Source organism: Pteropus vampyrus, unplaced genomic scaffold (assembly GCF_000151845.1).
Source record: "Pteropus vampyrus isolate Shadow unplaced genomic scaffold, Pvam_2.0 Scaffold115, whole genome shotgun sequence".
NCBI classification, from domain to species: domain Eukaryota; kingdom Metazoa; phylum Chordata; class Mammalia; order Chiroptera; family Pteropodidae; genus Pteropus; species Pteropus vampyrus.
Window position 1 is genome coordinate 5,683,714 of NW_011888896.1, and position 7,667 is coordinate 5,691,380.

The 7,667-nt window shown below is 38.0% G+C and overlaps 1 protein-coding gene across 7 annotated transcripts in view; it reads left to right on the top strand.

Moving 5' to 3' along the window:
* GNG12 (G protein subunit gamma 12) overlaps positions 1–7,667 on the top strand; it is a 211,790-nt gene that overhangs the window by 77,169 nt on the left and 126,954 nt on the right. For 3 of the 7 annotated variants that reach the window (XR_002781738.1, XR_002781741.1, XR_002781739.1), the window contains one exon: positions 3,238–3,358. The exons of 3 other annotated variants lie outside the window; for them this stretch is intronic. The gene's annotated coding sequence lies outside the window, so the exon portion shown is untranslated. Of the gene's footprint in view, positions 1–3,237; positions 3,359–7,667 lie in introns of those variants that run through there. One more of the 7 variants, XM_023533920.1, reaches the window with a different exon arrangement.

Genomic DNA, 7,667 nt, shown 5'->3' on the forward strand with positions numbered 1-7,667 from the left:
ACATGAAAATTTGTTTTGCTATCTGCAATACAATTTAAAGACCAAAAAACATTTTCCTTCCTTCAATAACAAAGGTACATTTCCTGTCCTCTTCTCACTATGCCCTCATTATGCACCTCCCCCCAAAACCCTACATGAAATAAAAAGAAGCTGAAAACACCTATAAAACATTACTGGATAATATAGTAATAATTAATAGCATTCTGAAAACATGTTTTTAAAGCATCCAAATATTTTAGGGAAATGAAGCATCTGGTGGACTGAGCTACTAGGAAAGAAGGAAGATAAATAGAGTAGGAGGAGCTGGATAATCCCAGCTGTAAAAATATTCCCTGTGGCTGAACTACAGGCACTAGCATCAAGCCAGCTTCTTCTCAAGACAAATCTGAGCTTCATTCATATTGTATCAGCCTCCCAACAAAATGAGCACTTGAATCTATCCCACCTGGCAGGCTGGGAATATATAATTATAAGTCTGCAGATAGCAATTGTACATCTTTCAGTAGCTTAGGAAAGGCAACTAAACAGAGAATGATTGAATTCAATGCAGTGTGTTAGTAAGAAGCTGATTTTCTGGCATTTGTGTTTCATTCAGGCACTTCTTCTCTCTCTTCATAGCTTGCCCATCCAATCAAACAAATCAATTGCAGAAGGGCTCCATCTTTCTGAAAATGCAGTTGGAAGGAAGGATTATCAAAGAGGAGGGCCTGCCACGAGCCAAGGCTTAAGAGGACCTGGAAGGGAGTCTGTCATTTTGTCGTGACTCAAGTGCTTCGATTGTGAGGTCATGTCTGGAAGGCTGCCCACAACCAAGGCTGGCATAGGGTAAAGCTTTGAGGGAAGGAGAGTGAGGATAAGGGTCATTGTGGGGATAAAATGATAATGAAGGCTACCATGTATTAAGTGCTTATTTTGTACCAGGACTGGGCTAGGCATCTTATAGGCATGCATTATCTAATTTCAGAGTTGTGCTAACCCCATGAAGTACTAATATGCTGACCATTCTACAGATGAAGAAAGAGGCTCTGAAAGGTTATGTGAAGCTCCCAGTGTTACTCATGTGCTCACACTGAGAACACTTTGGATTAAGGGACTTTTTAGGATATAAGTACCCAGATCCCAAACATGCATGCATATACCTTTGTCTTCTTATAAGAGGCTGCAAAAGGATCTTGCTCATGAAACTGCTGCTGCCTGTGCACATAACGAAGTCAGCAGGCTGGCTGTAGTTCCGACAATTCTGACGACCTTGGCTGTGTGCCCCTCAAGGATCCATCTTGATGTAGCTGAGAAGGTATGGGGTCTAAATCTGGGCTTTTATAAAGAAATATTGCCATCTGGTGGACACCTGCCCATACTATTTAAAATCTCCATGAAAAAAAAATTTTCTAAAAGCAAAGGGAAAGATGATGTATTTTGAACTCGAGTTGTTTTCTTTTAGCCTCGATTCTTTCAGTCTCATTTGTAGGTCCCTTCTATGTACTGCACCATTAAATAGACATTATTTTTGTAGACACACATAGGTCCTCATAATTTACATACATCTAAAAATAACATGACTACTGCCTACCACCCCCCATGCAAATTGAATCTTCCTCTTGTTTTTACCATCTTGGTAAAGTCACCCCCACTAACCTATTTGTTCAATCAAACAACGTGGGAGTTATTTTCGACACTCCTTCTTCCTCACCTGCCCACCCCACCCCTAACATATTGCCCCTCACCATGCTTTGTCAATTCTATCTCCAAAATATTCTTCAAGACTATCCGCCTCTCTCTCTCCATTCTCTTGTTTACAACATTGGTTCAAACCACTGTCTCTTGCTTGGACTTTTACAGTAGCCTTGTAGCTGCTGTCCTGGCTTCTTATCTGGTTTCTGCCCGTATTGCTAAACTCATCTCACATCACTCTTCTGCTGTTGCTGTGCATTCCTGCTACACTAGCTAGATGTTGGGTTTATACAACATCTCAAGTTCTTTCCTGCCTCGGGGTCTTCAACACATGCTCTTCTCATGGGCTAAGTTGCTCTTGGCCCTGTAGTACTTAAATATCACCTATTCATTTTTCAGGTTTGAGGTGGAAATATTTGACTCTCAATGTTAAGTCTCCAGTATTCTTTTTTATGACACTCTTTTCCGTTTAGGGCACAACAATTTTTATACTTATACGTATGTGTATTTGTTTAAAAAAAAAAAGTTTTCCAATTCCTCATTCACCTCATGATTATAAGTTCCACGCAGGGAAGAGCCATACTGTTTAGTTAACCTTTGTATCCTGTTGCCTAACACAGAGTTTTATGCATAAGAGATAAAAAAAAAAAAAATAGATTGAAAACCTTACTATTATGACCTGTATTACTGCCATTGTTGGTAATAATAATACTCTACTACTTTTTAGCACATGGTTTATTAAAATGCTATTGTCATTTAACCAAAGAGGATGTACAGATGGTGCTATGGACTGTATGTTTTTGTCACTCTCAAATTCGTATGTTAAATCTTCATGACCAATGTGATGGTATTAAGAGGTGGGCCCTTTAGGGGATAATTAGGCCATGAGTTTCTCCAGTGATAAAATTAGTGTCCTTATAAGAAGAGGAAGAGACCTAGCCCTTCCTCTCTGTCTGCCACATGAGGATACAAGCAGATAGTCATCTGTACACCAGGAAGAGTACCTTCACCAAGAACTTGACCACGCTGGCACCCTGATCTCAGCCTTCCAGTCTCCAGAACAGTGAGAAATAAATGTTTGTTATTTAAGCCACCCAGCCCATGTTATTTTGGCATAGCAGCTTGAAAAAGACAAATGGAAAAGCACGTGAAAAGATGTTCAACATTATTAGGTATTAATAATCTCTCTACTCATATGTATCATATCTTTTTAATTGTATTATTCTTTGAAGTTGTGCCAAATTGCATGTCTTTGTCAGACACTCCCATTGAATTAGTCCCTAATGCTTGCTTCTTGTATAACCAAAGGGTCCACCTAACTGTTTTACAAACAGGAGCAGTTCTTTCCTCCAAAATTATGTCACAAACCTCCCAGAACAATGTTTTCAAGTTGAGGGTCCCAACCCATTAGTGAGTCAAGAAACCCATTGAGTGGGTTGCAATCAGCATTGATTTAAATTATAAAATAGAAGAAACTACTACAAGCAATGTTTTACTTCCACTACACAAAAATGTTAAGAAGGCAATTTGTTTTTCTTCTTCCTATACTTCCACCACAACTCACAGAAAAGAGAACACGTCTTCCCAGCTTCCAGGAGAGAGAACATCCCTACCCACACTTCCAGCCCTTCTCTAAGCCCCCTCACAGTTCCCCCAAGGAGGGAGCAAGCAATCACGGACCTGAAAGGTGGGAGCCTAATTTGAATTGTGCCATTTCTTAATGGATGCGAGGTCTGTTACCTGCTTCCTCTTCTACTTCATGGGCCTGTCTTTCCTTCCTATCCCTTTATGGAAACCACACCCTGGGCACAGCTGTCTCTTGGAGGAAGACTTAGCAATACTTGTGCTCTCTGTCCAGCTTTTTGGTCTGCAAGGTGAAGCTGAAGCAGCCAGCCCTTCTCTCCTGCACAGCGAGTTAGGTGAGTGGATAAGGACCTGATGCATAGGTCTCACCCTTCTGGAGTCAGCCAGTCTCCATTTGAGGAAGCAGGAAACCCTATGTTGGCTTCCAGACCCAACCCTCCAGCACAGTTAACCAGACATCCCTGCTATTGTATCAAATAAATATGGTTCTGCTTTCTAATTGACTATTGATCCTTAGATATGTAGCTCCCTCAGCAGGGAGTGATGGAGGTTTGGGGCACTAAAACACTGCTTGAATGTCTAACAAGGAATATGTGTGACTTTGATAATATATAAATCAGATTCATTTCATGAATATTTTAAAACTTTACTTATTGGCTGTAAGACTTTAGGCAAGTTTTTAATCTCTCTTAGTCTTGCATTTACAAAATAAGATGATAGGATCTGATACCTCTTTCATAAAGTGAATTGATAATAATACCTACTTCATAGGGAGATGATAGAATTTCATAAGATAATAAATATAAACATCTTAGGACTGTGTCTTACATATAGTAAGTGCTTAATAAATGTTAGCTACTAGTTGTCCTATATTTCTGTTGAAAAAAAAAAAAACACTATTTTACCGTATCACAATATATGTATGTGATGACTAGGAACGTAGTCCAAAATAATTTCTCATCATGGACATCAACGCAAGGAAAATGTGAAGGTCAATAATAATATTAAAAGAAAAATATGATTCAAGGGAGGAGACAGTGAAATAGAACATGTTTTAAGGTCCAAGAGAGAGAAAAAGAGAAAGAAAATGAACCATGATAATAGAAGTCTAGAAACATTGAAGCTTTATCTACCTTTTATGTGATCTCATTCTAAATTCAAGCAATACAGCTTCACAGAGATGTGACTTTCAGAAAATCACAGCCTGATAACCACCACCATCTAGGCTGGCATCTTTTTTACCTATCAAGCAAGCAATTTTGTGCCCATATAGAGATTTACTAGTACATCAATAAACATAGTTGACTGAACACAAAATTATCTCTATTCTTCCCCCAAATCCCACTAAAATAATATTAAATGAAAAATAAAAAGGTATAAGATATAAGAACAGGGAAATGGGAAAGATAACTAAAGCAGATCAGAAATAGAAAGTAGGTGAATAAGTGGCAAGGCAACCAACTTAGCAGAACAAGGGAAGCTGAATTTCAAATGTCCACAAAAGGTCGAGGGAATGCTAACTTAAAGCAAGCTGGTTCCTTTCACTCTAACCCAGAGAAGCTCTGGAATCAGAGGTACCAAGCAAGTGCTTTTAAAGATGGGGATGTGAGGTGGGGCTAAAATAGGAGGAATGGTTGAGAGTCTTTATAAGTAGCAGTTAGACCTCCAAACCCCTGGCACCGCCGTTTGCAGCCAGCCGCCTGCCTCCCTCACTCTGGCAGAAGACTGAAGATGTTTTCCTCTTAGAATGTAAACTCTGTGTGGGCAGAATTTTCATCTGTTTGGATTACTGGTAGATCCCCAGGCACCTAGAATTATGCCTGGCACAAAGTGCTAAAAAGATACTAGATAAATATTTGTTGAATGAATAGATGATTGGGCATCCAGAGAGTATGGCCATGAGCCACAGCTGAGTACCGAGTACTCAAAAAACAAGATTAACTGAAAAATCTCGATTTAAAAAACAAAACAAAAAAACTATGATGGGACTTCCAGGCTGCTAGAATGCAGACAGCCAGACTTAAACCTTCCCCACCCTAAGTAGAGTATCTGACTTCTTTTCTGATATATCTGACTAGCCCCAGAGAAGAGACCTATAGAAATCAATAGAAGTCGGCAGGCAGACAAAGAGCCAAATCTCTGCCACATCACCTACTCCCATCACTCAGTAAGCCCTGCACACACACTCAGAGGCTCCAATCAGAATCAGCCAAGGATCAGCAGACGTTTGAGGAAAGCTGTGAACACAAAAGACACAGATTAAAAATAAGGAAACGGAATTTGTTCTGAAAGTAGAAAGAAAAGAAACTCAAAGGAAACAACGGGGAAAATGAAAATAACAGAAAAATATCTCTCCAAAAATATATAAATAATACTCTCAAAGAGATGAAAAGATATTGCATTCATGTAGTCAGACATTTACTATTAAAAAAATAAAGTGTGTATGCAGGGGAGGAGATGAGAAAAGATGCATTCAGAGAATAAAAGAGGTTATTTTTTTTTTAATGCTAAGAAGACAAAAATAATTGTCAGTAACAAGATATCATTAGAATGTATATCTCTTAGAGGAAAAAATTATAACAAGTGATGCAATTTTGGATAAAAATACGGACTACCATAATATTTATTTGAAAAATTTATATTTTTCACAAATGAGGAGTATACTATATCCTTAATATAACATTAAAATAACAATATATATTTTAGAAAGACACAAACAAAAAGATACACATCAGAACTATAATATTTGTCTATGGAGGGAGTAGGAATAGGGTAAAAAGGTATGAATGAAAATACAATCAAACAAGAGAAAGTCCTTCTAAAGATTAATAATGAAGGTAAGTTAAAAACTAAGTTAAGAAATATGGTTAGCTGAAGCCTCTGCACCTGAGTTAAATAGGTGTCACTGTTTTATTCACAATTCAACTATAATTGAAAAATAAAAAATAAATAAAATATTAAAAACAAAACAAAAAACCTGTTTTAAACAAAAAAATTTTTTTGCAATTACAGTTGGCATACAATATTATATTAGTTTCAGGTATACAGCATAGTGGTTGACATTTATATAACTTACAAAGTGATCCCTTCTTAAGTCTAGTACCCACCTGGCAGCATACATTTATTACAATATTATTGACTATATTCCCTATGCTGTACTTTACATCCCGTGACTATTTTGTAACTGCCAATTTGTACTTCTTAATCCCTTCACCCTTTTTACTCAGTGCCCCAACCCCCTGTTCATTGCAGCGTTATTTATAATAGCCAACATAAGGAAGCATCCTAAGTGGACAGCTCATTTCTAATTCACCTGACGCATATTGTATCTGGCCATGGCCAGCGGTTCCTCTTCTACAATAGCTTCTTCACTCATTTGTCTGGTGCCTTAGTACCTCTTGTCCACACACGTATACACACCCGCGCATGTACGCACACGCAGACACAAACACACGCACACACACACACACAGTGTGTTGTAGTTTGGTTTTCACTCGATTGCTATTTCTATAAACTGCCTTTACAGGAAATAACTTAGCATGTGTAAAGTTCTTTATTTTCATCATCTCTTCAGTAATTCTGTCTGTTAACATGTACTGATGGAGCCTAAGGAAATATTGTTGGCCTTAAAATATTGTTCTGGATCCAAAATTTAGTTTCTAAGTGGGGCTAACAGGCTTTGCAGAGTAGAACTAAATATATACAAATCTTGGATCAGAGCAGACACATGTTCTTATGAATCCAGAAAGCCCGTAGGCAGAATTCAGTGCATTGTGAAAGTACAATGTGTTATACAAATGTGGGGCTTATTAAGAGTTGTGGACTGAATATTGTGTCTGCATAGAAAAACTCCCTTCTTTTCAACTTCAGCTTACTTGTAAAAGCTATTTTCTTATTCTGAAAACTTAGAAGATTTGGGGTTTCATTTTGTTGTTTGTTTTGGCAAAGGAAAGGGGCACAAGTAGAAGCAACTTCTAGGAAGAGTGATCTGGCCTCGCTTAGCAGGGGTTGGGAGAGAGACTAGATCTGTGATTGCTAAACATTTTTTATTGCGAATTTCCTCGGGAAAGACTTAGAGCATGCAGCCCCAGAATAGGTGTTTTTATTTATATATTATATACCTGAACTACCATACTAACAAAAGGAAAAGATACAAAATAAATGTAGCTATGATTTCTAATATTTTTATACTGTACCCCAGTGAACTATCTTGAAGACTAGAGTCAGAAAGACCAGTGGAGAGCCTTTTGCAATTATCACATGAGGTTTTTATAAAAATTACTCAATTGTAAGTTCATCATTATGACACTAATTAATTTAAGGGCGTTGGTAAAGATGGTACCTTAACCTTTCTCTTTTAGGAAGGAGGAGTGAGCTTGCTATTATGGGACAGGAGTGCTGAACACTGGTCC